We start from the raw sequence: 12,630 nt of genomic DNA, 5'->3' as shown, positions 1-12,630 counted from the left end.
TCCTCTGTATATATTATATCTAAAGGCTCTAAAGATACTAAAATCACAGGATGTCAGATGAATGACCTTAAAGAACATCCAATTCCTGTCCTCCTTTTTGCCCAAGGAGAGCTAAAAAGCCTTAAACTTGCACATCAGCAACTAAAGCACAGCAACCTTATCTCTGGTCCTAGCTATAGGCTGCCTCTCCCACCTCCATATAAATACAATGAGGATGATAACAAGAGCACACAATCATCATACTGTTGGATAACAAAGTGAATATATATGTGGATGATATTAGAAGACTTTGTCATATGCTGGAAATGCAATATTTTATTATTTAACAAATGTTTGTCTAGAACCTAATCCATGCAATCACTTACTTATTGACACTTAAAATGAAAATATAACTGTCATGTTTTCTGTCCTCAAGATGCTAAAAAAAAAGAATGCAAGACTACTACTCCAGATCCCAGTGAAATATGAATGGCCATGTGTTCCCAGAGCAATCAATGGATGAATTAATAAAACCAAAAGTTAGAGACCTGTAAATAAAATTCCTCAGCAAATCCTAGCTACAGAACATATTTAACATATTTTACATAGTTCTATGTATGATCACAGACTTGAGGAAAATCCCAAAGTCAGTGGGAATGTATGTACTTATCACTGGTCTAAAATAATGACCAGACTGTGATCAGAGAAGGATCAAAAGGTTGTTTTTATTTTTTCAAGTTTTTGTCACTATGGTAAAAATGTAGGACATAAGAAACTTAATTTTTTTTTTTTTTTTTTTGTCTAATGGTTTCAAAGTTTTTAGTCTGTGGTCACCGAATCCCATCCCGGTGGGCCTGGGGCGAGGTCACGCATCATGGCAGAGGGCATGTAGAATGTAGCCTCTAATCCCCTGGCAGTCAGAGTATGGAGAACACGGTCACATTAAAGGACATTGTCTTTTTCCACTGTTAGGTTCATTCTGTCTAGAACAGACACTCAGAGGTGTGCTTGACTCTGTTTCTTCCCCAGGGATACATTATCCAATCAAATGGAAGATGAAAAAAATGAACCACAACACATAGAAACATGAAGGAGAGTCAAATTTACAGATACTCATCAGGTTGTGGAAAAGCCTTTCATAAAAGAAATCTGAAAAAGCTTAAGAATGTAGCCAGGGTTACAGGTCATTAATACTCTTGAATTGCTACTTTGACCTCGTTGATTGATGCCTAATCACAACACACTTCTCATTTAAATGAGTCTGTGTATGTCAGAAGAAGCTAAAATCAGTACTGCACACAATGACTTTGAGAGATTTTTATTTATTTATTTATTTTGAGAGTCTCAATGCTGAAGGTCAAGTTCCTGCCTCTGTCACAAAGAGCTTGGATTACATATGCACACAGTATACCAGGACCAGATAATGGCTTTGAAGGTCGACATCCTCAACTTAGCTTTGCAAACACTGACTCCATGAAAGACTGCTTTTTAAATTAATTAATTTATTCAATTTGCATCCCAATCATAGCCCCCTCTTTTCCTCTTCCCACCCTCTCGATCTTCCCCCATCCCCTTTTATTTCTTATAAAAGAGAAACCTCCCCCCTTACTCACCCAGCTCGTCAAGTCACATCAGGACTCTTCCCCTGTGGCCTGCAGAGGGGAAGTGATCAAAACACAGGTAAGGTAACCGAATCCATGTCAGAGACTGCCCCACTCCCCTTACTAGGGCATCCACATGAAGTCTGAGATGCCCCTCAGCTACATCTGTGTAGGGAGCCTAGAATAACTGTAATAGTAAATATTTTGCTACTCATCAATTAAAAACAAGGAAAACGTGAAATTTTCAGGCAAATGGTGGGATCAAGAAAAGATCATTCTGAATGAGGTATCCCAGGAGAAAGACACGCATGGTATATACTCACTTATATAGACCTATAAGATATGAATAACATACTGACATCTATACACCTAAAGAAGATAAACAAGAAAGACGACCCAGGGTAAGATGATCAATCCTCACTTAGAAAGACAAATGGGATGGACATTGGATGTAGGAGAAAACAAGTAACAGGACAGGAGCCTACCACAAAGGGCCTCTGAAAGACTCTACCTAGCAGTGTACCAAAGCAGATACTGAGAGTCATAACCAAACCTTGGGCAGAGTGCAGGGAATCATATGAAAGAAGGGGGATTTAGTATGACCTGGAGAGGACAGGAGCTCCACAAGGACCAAATATATCTGGGCACAGGGGTCTTTTATGAGACTATTTCTCCAACCAAGGACCATGTATGGATATAACCTAGAACCTCTGCTCGGATGTAGCCCATGGTAGCTCAGTCTCCAAGTGGGTACCCTAGTAAGGGGAACAGAAACTATTTCTGACATGAACTCAATGGCAGGCTCTTTGACCCCCGCCCCCTTTGAGGAAGGAGCAGCCTTGGTAGGCCACAGAGGAGGACTTTGCAGCCAGTCCTGAAGATACCTGATAAACCAGGATCAGATAAAAGGAGAGGAAATCCTCCCTTATCAGTGGACTTGGAAAGGGGCAGGGAGGAGATAAGGAAGGGAGGGTGGAACTGGAGGAGAATGAGGAAGTGGGATATAGCTGGGATACAAAATTAATAAGCTGTAACTAATATTTAAAAAAAGAAAAGGAAAGACAGTGCTTTCAGAGTTTGCTTGGAGAAAAGTGTACCTGGAGTTCATCAGAAAATGAAATATGGTACCGTCTCTGATGACAAACATTTTTATTAAATAAAAGTTCAGAACTTAAGATGAAGAAATGAAGATAGAAAAACAAAGCAAAACAAAACACTAAAGGAATTCATACATTTCTTAGTGTATTGGATCATGGAAGCTGGCTATAGGCTTTTTATCATATGTAGCTTAAACCAGTTTCTTATTTTCTCTACCTGATTACTTTCTGCCACCAATATTTGCAACCTGAAAAGAAGAGATATCTGATACAGAAATAGAATCCGACATTTGCAGATAAAAAACCATGTTGAACTTTTTTTTAAAGCCATACTTTTGTACACATGTAATTTGCCATTTACTAAGTACGACAGCACTTATTCTCATTCTTATGAGCTGTATATCTTTGCTTATGTTTCACATAAACCATTAAAAACAATAGCTGAATATTTGATACTAAAGGATATAAATATCTTCAATGCTTTTCAGAATTGATTGAGATTTGATTTTGTAATCCATAATATTGAGAATGCCGCTCCATGTAAGTTCGTAGTACAAAATGGCAGAAGTATGCTTAGGGATATTTCAGAAATTATTGGAAGTTCTGTTCTAATTCCAAACAAAAAATTATTTAATAGTTTTTAATAAAACTCAAGTCAGCAACTCAAATAAAAAAATGTAAATCAAACATACTAATACAATAGAGTAAAAGAAATCTTACTTCTCTACTCACAAGTTGAAGAATGATGGTAAGAAAGTATTACTGATCTATTTTCCTTAGTTGTATATGTACAGTAAAATTACTGCAAATCACACCATCCCAGAGTCTCAACTCTGAGCTGTGGTATTTCAGATGGTGCTGGTGTCATTTGCATGAGCAATGGAGAGTGCACAAGTCCTGTGGTCAGAACCCAGGCTGCAATGAGTCACTCTGCAAAGTGGGCAGGCACTGAAAGCCACCTTGTTTTCATTACGTGTTTGATTTTGGATTAATTTCAATTGATTTTGGTCCTTGCACATCTAAAAAATCTGAGAGTTGTCAAACATTCCACAACCTCCACACACAGCTGTGTGTCCCCGTGTGTAGGTGTCACCCAAAGTTTCAGAAAAGGAGGCAGCCTCTGAGTTTATACTGTATGAAGCACACCCAGGGATTGCACATAGTGCTAATACATCCATAGCTACGAATGTTTGAGCAGTGTTGTGAAGCTCAACGACACTTTCCCTCAGACTCTGAGCAATATGTTGGAGGAAAAAAGACTGTAAATGAATTTTTCTCCTTTCCTAAATACTCATTCAATTAACTGCTTTAAAAAACACTCTTACCTGAAGCTGTAGACTGTTTTCTCATCTGAGTGAGTTATCCTTGCTCTAGTGCTAGATGCTGGAAGCCTGACTTTAACTGGAAGCACATTCCTAAAACAGGAACTGCTTCCTCACGTAAAGTAATTAATACTTGCCTGTAGATTAGGATTTATAGTACAAAATTAGTGATGATAAAATAGAAATCTACATGGAAAAGTATCAGATTTACCGTAAATAAAAAGTGAACTTCAACTCAAATGGAACTCCCTTAACCCTGCAAAAGAAACCATTTTCAACCAATTGTGCTTCCTGATAAACAGTAACTAGACATTTTATAAATCATTCTTCAAATGCACAAGAGGAAAAAAAATGAAACAAGTCAAAATCAAGACTTATGAGATAGTAAGGTTTTAACATATTTTGTTAATTTTTTTACGTATTTTTATTTTTGTTTTATTTTTTTATTAATTACAGTTTATTCATTTTGTATCCTAGTTGTAGCCAGGCTCTTAGATCAACAATCAATAAATGGGACCTCATGAAACTGAAAAGCTTCTATAAAGCAAAGGACACTGTCATCAGAACAAAACAACAGCCTACAGACTGGGAGAGGATCTTCACCAACCCTATATCTGACAAAGGCTAATATCCAGAATATATAAAGAACTAAAGAAGTTAAAAAGCAACAAATCAAGTAATCCAATTAAAAATGGGATACAGAGCTAAAGAGAGAATTCTCAATAGAGGAGTATCAATGTCAGAGAAACACTTAAAGAAATGCAAAATGTCCTTAGTCATCAGGGAAATGCAAATCAAAACGACCCAAAGATTTCACCTTACACCCATCAGAATGGCTAAGATCAAAGACTCAAGTGACAATACATGCTGGAGAGGTTGTGGAGAAAGGGGAGCCCTCCTCCATTGCTGGTGGGAATGTAAACTTGTACAACCACTTTGGAAATGTATCTGATGCTTTTTCAGACAACTAGGAATAGCCCTTCCCCAAGATCCAGCTGTACCACTCAATAGGCATATATCCAAAAGATGCTCAAGTACACAACAAAGACATTCGCTCAACCATGTTTGTAGCAGCTTTATTTGTAATAGCCAGAATCTGGAAACAGCCCAGCTGTCCCTCAGGTGAGGAATGGATACAGAAATTGTGGTACATTTACACATTGTAATACTATTTATGGTATTTTTCAAGTTTTGTTTCCAAAGACACATAATTTCTCCTGTATGTCATTGATTTCAAAGTACTAATTTTTTTAGATTTTGTTTACTCAAAATGCATTAATTATTTATATTCATTTCATTATCTTGGTTTCTCTACTACTTTGTACCTATTTTATTTTCTTTAGTTTCATAATTCTAGCATGAGTTTTTATTTTTTTTTCTTTATTCTGATACATGGGTTATTTTGCTAGAGTATGACTTTATGTATTTCTTTGAAGAAGAATTTATAGCTTGATAACTAACATTTTCCATTTTTCAGAATGTTTTTCCATATAATTTTGATTAATGGCTTGACTCAATATAAATATTCACTTCTAAAGTCATTCATTTTATCAGTTTCAAACCATGTGTCATTGTTTAGCATCCCATGATGACTATGAGAAATAGGATGCCAACATTCAAGCTGACCCTTGGTAACAGGTGGCTCTTCAACTTGAGCTTCTGTTTGTAATTCTTCTGCCAGCAGATCTGAAGGTCGTTTCATACACACCGCTTAACAGAGTCAAGGCATAGGTTAGGATAGATCATGGTTGCCTGGAAAATGATGAACACACTCAACATTTTGATTATGCAGGCGGGATAAGTTCAGGAAACTACTGCAAGATGGCTAGTTAGCAAAAATGTATAGTATACCTGAAATGAGTACGAGAGTGGATTTTACATATTCTGTCTGTAAAAATCATAAATGTTTGACGGAGCCTCTATGTTAACTAGCTCACTGTAGCCACTCTAGTTAGCAAACAATTTCCATGCAGTGTGCAAAAATATTATATTGCATTCCAAAAATGTACATATACAAGTTTTCTTGGTTAAAGCTTATTTTATATATGCATATACATACACAGATATACATTATATACATATATATATTTATCATATGTTCTCTTACTGAATGTTGGTTGTTTTTTTTTTTCTTTTTCTTTTTTCTTTTTTTTCAATGCAGTTTATTCAGGAACCTTGAACAATCATCTGACCCTGGCTAAAGCCAGCCCACAGCTTAAATAGCCTCTGGGTAGCCAACCCCAGCGTGCCACGTGGTCAATGCAGATAGGTCCACATACATGGAAGCAAGCCAGATCCTCAGCCTTAGCCAAATGTGGAGTTGTTTGTGACAGAGAGCACTCACCATCGGGAAGGTGGAAGGTGGAAACCAGCTCCATCTTTAAGGCGCGGCATTACGTTGGTTTTATACATCATGGATTTATTTTATTGTAAGTATGCTGGTTTTCAATATTTTTATGTTTGCCACTAAGAAATTCCAATTTATGTTCTCCCGGATTATTTCATGTTTTTCCATAGTAGTTTTCCATTTGTGCTGGAACAAATTAAGAAGTTAAAACAATATGAATTTAGAGATCAGAAATTGCAAAGTTGGGATGCCAACTGGGCTGCATTTGCTCTGGTGGCTTAAAGGTTTCCATTTTCTTGTCTCCTTGAGACTTCCTGTCTTCCATGGCTCTAGGCTGCTTTCCTGTATCATTTTGGTTTCTGCTTTGTTATCTTGTGTTTGTATTCTGACTTCTACGTTAATAAGAAGACTTTTGTAATCATTCTAGAGCCACTGGACCATTTAGAATAATCTTGTAAGCCTTAGAACCATTTTTCTTTTCTTTTTTCTTTTTTTATTGTTGAGATTAAAATATAACTATATCATTTCCCCTTCCCTTTTCTCCTTCCATATCCCACTCACTGCCCTCTTTCAAATTCTTGGCCTCTTCTTAGATTACTGTTGCATGCATATATGTGTATGCAGATACATACACATTCACAAATATAATCAGTTCAGCTAGTGTAATGTGACTTGTGTGGACATTTGCACCGGATAGCCAATGGGTGTGCTCATCCCTGCAGAATACTATTCCTCCAACCTTCAGCTTTTCTTTGCTTCCCATGATTCTTTATGGAGATCTGAGGTTTTGGTCTTTCCCCCGTCCACTATGGGATGTCTACATTGCTCTTTTCAGCTCTCATTTGGACAGTTGGTGGAAGATGGAATATTCACAAGTTACGTGGCTTAGACATCTTTGAGAAGTATTCTGTTTCCTACATATTCCAATTTATCTATTCTACCTTTCTCAGTTACCATTTTCACAGATGCTAGATGTCTCCGAGTAATCATTTATACCCTCTGTATCTACCTCCCTGTTTTCTTTCATTATCACACTCTGGTAATTAGGTAGACCTTTTTTCACATCTATTTTAAGTCTTCATGTTGGTCATTGATTATATTACTCTCTTAATATGGTAATTTTTATTTTATAAGAATTTTATATTAGTTGACTATCAGTTGGATAGCATCATACAATTCATGGTCAAGTAACTCAGCTACATTTAAATCACTGAGGATTATATGAAACATTTGTTTTGGTGATAGCTTCTCTTTCTGCACATTAGAAAACATTTTATCATCCTGACATCTGGTATTGTCATTTCACTAAATTTTCTGTAAGGAAGTGAAATAAATGTTCACTCCCTTGAGCATCTTTTATTGGAAATTTCATAAGCATAAACTTTAAATTACATTTACCTTACAATTTATAAAAAAGCTCCTCTGGCCTGTTATAACAAAACACCTAAGGAATGATGGTTTACAGACAACAGAGATTTATTTTACCCTACTCTATAGGCTTGTAAGTCAACAAGGAAGCACTGGTGGTTATAATACCTAAAGAGTACTCAATTTTTGTTTATAGATGATACTCTGTGGCTTCATCCTCCAAAGAGGGAGGGGCAAAGAAGCTCTTTTGCTTCTTAAAGCCATTAATTTCCTTCACAAGATTCACCTCTTACTAACTAACCTCACAGCCTAGTTACTGTTCAAGAGGCTTCCCCTCTTAATAACGTTAAACTGGATGAGGACTTAAACATACAGACTTTAGAGGGTAAGCAAACAGCATGGTCACAACAAATATATACAGAACATTGTGAAGACATGGAGCGATAGGATCTAATGCTTGGTCCCCGGGAATTTGGTCCTGCTTTGACCCAGTCTTATCCCTCCTTTTGATAACAGAAGTATTTTTGCATTGTGGTGTGAATTTGAGCATTTTGGGAACCAGAGATGGGATGTTATATTTGAGGCAGATACAAGTAGGTGTCAAGTTGACAAGGGCTGGATTTGTGATGGTTACTCTAGATGACTGTCCATTTTAATAGATTGAGAAATTTTTAGCTGATTATGGAAGCTCTTCCCTTGATGTGTCTTTGTGAGTATGTCTAGGGATGATTAAGTAACCAAGGAAAACTTACTCAGTCTGTAAGTAGTACTATATTATAAACTGGAGGTCTGGATGGAATATAAAAGATAAAGATTAATTCTGCAAGTTATCGCCCTCTCAGACAAAACTATGAACTGTAATAAATCCTGTCTCCCTTGACTTTCTCAGGTATTTAGTCATGCTGACAAATAGTTGATGAGCACAATGTTATTTTCAGATATCAATATATTTCTGACTAATCACTGAATCACTGGGTTGACGTGGATAACTGTCATATTAATAATGATACTTGCTTTTCTTAAATAGTCATAAGCCTTGTTGGCATTGGATGGAATTCTGTTATGTTCTTGGGCAGCCAGTGGCATCAACAACTCAATCCAAATCCCAAATGACCCCATAGATAAAATTAGATCCACTTAACCTCTTTCCCTTAGACTCTGACGTTGAAGTGCATTTGTATGCTGTGCTCAAATAGCATATTTGAAGCATTCTCGATTTACAAACACTTTATCCTGGTTTCCTTTGTCTTTTCATCTGATTTTTCATTAATTGTCTTCTTTTAATTTCAGCCTTGTAAGAGTTAAGTTACTTTCTCACTTTCCCCCTGAGAGCTATTCTGCATTCCACCCTCTTTCTTAAAAGAATATCTGCTTTTACATAAAAGGCAATACTAAGTACTACTTAGTCATGATAAATGGAGTAACTTAAACCCACAGGATTTTTATCTTTGAGCATATTTTCACTCTAACATCTTGAAAATATTTTGTGATGCAATTATCTCTAAAGTATTCTTAAGCTGTTTTTTCCATTTCAAATGTAACATTCCAAATGGGATTTCAAATTATTACCCTGATAATCATTCCAGGAAACCCTTTTCTGTACTTTAAAGATATCATAAGTACTGAGGTAAGATATGAAACAAGGCTCTGAGATATGAAACAAGAAAGTTGTACAGCACAGAAATATTATAGCCCCAGCCAAGTATTTCTTCCATAGAATTTATAAGTATAGCAGGCATTAAACAGTATTTGTAAAGTATTAAATGATGAGTATTTAAAATTAAATGTATTAATTTTATGTAAAGTATTTAAAAGATGAATAAATTGTAACAAGTAAAAACATCTATTGTAGCATCCTCAATAGATAGTGCTGTAGTAAGCCCACAGTATTTAGGGGGAAATAGGCAGCTTTCAGAAAAACAACAACAACAAAAAAAGTGGGCCAGCGAGCTAAGCCATAAGAAATTTTAAGATTGAATCATTATCAGTATTACCAAAAACTACAGTGTGTTTATGTTTAAGGGAAGAGAATAAGGGAACCAACAAAAATTATATAAGTGATGGCTACTACATGAATGCATTTGTAAATATTCTTGTGTGTTTTCTTTTCTAACATCAGCCTAATAGTATTCAAAGGATCTGTCACACTTGAGGCAGCTACATGATAACCTGACCAAAATAACCCATAATGTGTTCACATGAAGCAAAATAAAAATAAGCCATTCTCCCAAACAGTCACCTGAAAAAGCCAAACACTATGCTGAGTCTGTGCAGATTACCCAGCATACAATGTCAATGCTTGTGTCTCCAGACAGTGTCTGCCTCTATTCAGCACTGCTGCAGTTCACAAAATGCTCAAGCCCTCCACTGGGGTGCCTTAGATTCTGTTCTTTTCTACTCCAAAGGGTTAAACTAATGAAGAAAAAAGTTGGTAGGACAAAGGTGGGAATAAGATGTGTGAAGGACAGTGTCCAGAACCTTGGTCAGTTAATTCTCTCTTCACATAACTGAACACTGTATAGGAGTAGATGACCAGAAAGCTGCAACAATTAGCAGTAGGGTCCAGTCCTTTAAGAACATGGTTTTGTAATTAAAGTCTGGCCATCATTACGTGAATTTGTGTAAACAACCAGCCTTGGGAAGGACATACTTCTGCTGTTCTCCAGGCTGGCCCTGTTTCTCTCAGGATGCAGCACTGCTTGTTGTTAATGAACCATTAGGTCTTTCTCAAACACACCCTGACAGCTGCAGAGTTTTGGGTAACAGCTCTCATTCTACTTTCCCCTCCATCTGTCTACAGATGGCTCAAATTTGACCCCTCCAAAAACAAAACAACAACAACAACACAATCTTACCAAAAGGCAATTACTAGGCTTGTAGATTTCTGATTTTAAAAAATGACAAGATTATGATTTGCAAGAGAGCCTGGTAATTGTAGATCATGTGGAGAGTTTGACATTCATTCTGGATGTGAAGATTTTGACACTATTTGAAGATTGATTGCTAATATTACATTTTGATTTATTCAACCTGTCAATCATAATACCACAGATAATAGTTCTGACTGCCAGCAATAATTGCTGGAGGAAATTAGTTCTTTCAAAACTAGTAGAATCATTGATTTTTCTTTTAAGAATATCTTTTAACAAAAACAGGGTGATACAGCAGCAGCATGTTTCTGTTTATTATTTGCATCTGGGCTTTTTTAATTAATTAAATAATCTCTGAACAAGATCTTTCATCTGACGTTGGCAAAGCAGTTGAAAGATATCACTTCATTACTTATATTTCAAAGACGTTGTCTCAGTATGCAAAATCAAGCTAATTTAGGAGAAATAAAATGTTGTTAGGGTGCTGGAAGATTTCAAGGAAGAACAATTCTTGGACCTTTCCAAACCTAAGGTTTACCAGTTCAAATCACTTTTGTTAAATTCAGGAATAACTGATAAGCATCAAAACAATTCACTATGTCATTGTCCTAATTTTGCTTCTTGTTGCTGGAATAAAACACACAATCAAATTGATTTAAGGAAGAAAATGTTTTTTGGTCACAATTCCTCTTTATAGTCCATCACTGAAGGGAAAGCAAGGTGGCAGGAACTTGAACCAGGTAGTCAGTCATATTCAGTCAAAGCAGAGAACAATGGTGTAAGTTCTTTGCCTATTCTACTCCACAGCCACCATCTCTTGCCTAGGGAAGGATGTCATGTACAGGCAGAGCTTCCCGCTTAACTGAATATAATCAAGATAGTCTGACAAGCATACCCATAGACTAAGCTAATCTAGATAATCCCTCACTGAGATCTCTTCTGGGATGATACAAGATTTTTTGTCTAGTTAATGATTACCTTGAACCATTATATATAGCTGCTGAGCCAGACAGACTGAGAAAGAATGTACTTTTGACATAAAACTTACAGGTAAATTACTATTCTTTGGTGAGTCAATGTGTTTCTTTCTACTTTGTTTTTGTTTCATTGATGTTTTGTGTGTTTGTGTGTGTGTTTTAACAGTATCACTTCTAACTAAATATTTTCAAAACAAACACAAACATTTCTCTGGTAGAAAATAAATTTCATTTTTAACTTATCAAAACAATACTTAGAGCATTTGGTTTGTTCACAGTCATGAAGACTATACAAAATCCAACATCACTCCTTGTCTCAAGCACCTGGTCCTCAGGGAAACTTATATTAAGGATTTTTGCATGTGAGTGGTTATCAATCAACAAAGAAAGGCTGTGTATGTTGAAAATTCCAAGACTCTATAGATATGAGAGTGCATAGAGCTTGCACAAACACATATCATGCAAACACGTATATACATTGTATACACAAGCACACCTCAAAATTATTAGTGGGATACATGTGAATATTCTATTGTCACTATTATAATGAAGTAATGAGTCAGAGTAAGTTGGTAAGAAATAAGTTTTATTTCAACTACACTATTAATAGATGAATATTTCAATAGCATTGTGAAATTTCTGGCAAGGTTCTCCTTGACTAAATCACTTAACGGCAGATGCCAACGACAGAAGTGTTTATGGGAGTTAAATGTCTCATCTCAAAACTTGAAGAAAAAAAAAAAGACTTCATTACCACAATCCTTTCTGAGGGATCTGGCTTCTTAGGTAGGCTCAACCTCTAGAAAAATTTTATGGTTTTGATAATACCCTCATCAAAAAGTGCACTGAAGTCCTAACAGGGGACACTGTAAACTGTGCTCAAACTCTAGCAAACACTACACTAAAGTAAGTGAACTGTAATAAATACAAACCACGTATTAATCTAACAAAGTAATTAACAAAATAAAAAAATAAACTTTCCTATAAAGATTAGAAGCATATTTTGTGTTCTGCTAACTTTTCCTGGAAAGTTATTGTTATACAGATCCCAATGAACCCCAGATAAGGC

This window comes from Meriones unguiculatus, chromosome 17 (genome assembly GCF_030254825.1).
Source record: "Meriones unguiculatus strain TT.TT164.6M chromosome 17, Bangor_MerUng_6.1, whole genome shotgun sequence".
Lineage (NCBI taxonomy): Eukaryota > Metazoa > Chordata > Mammalia > Rodentia > Muridae > Meriones > Meriones unguiculatus.
This window is presented reverse-complemented; position numbering follows the sequence as displayed.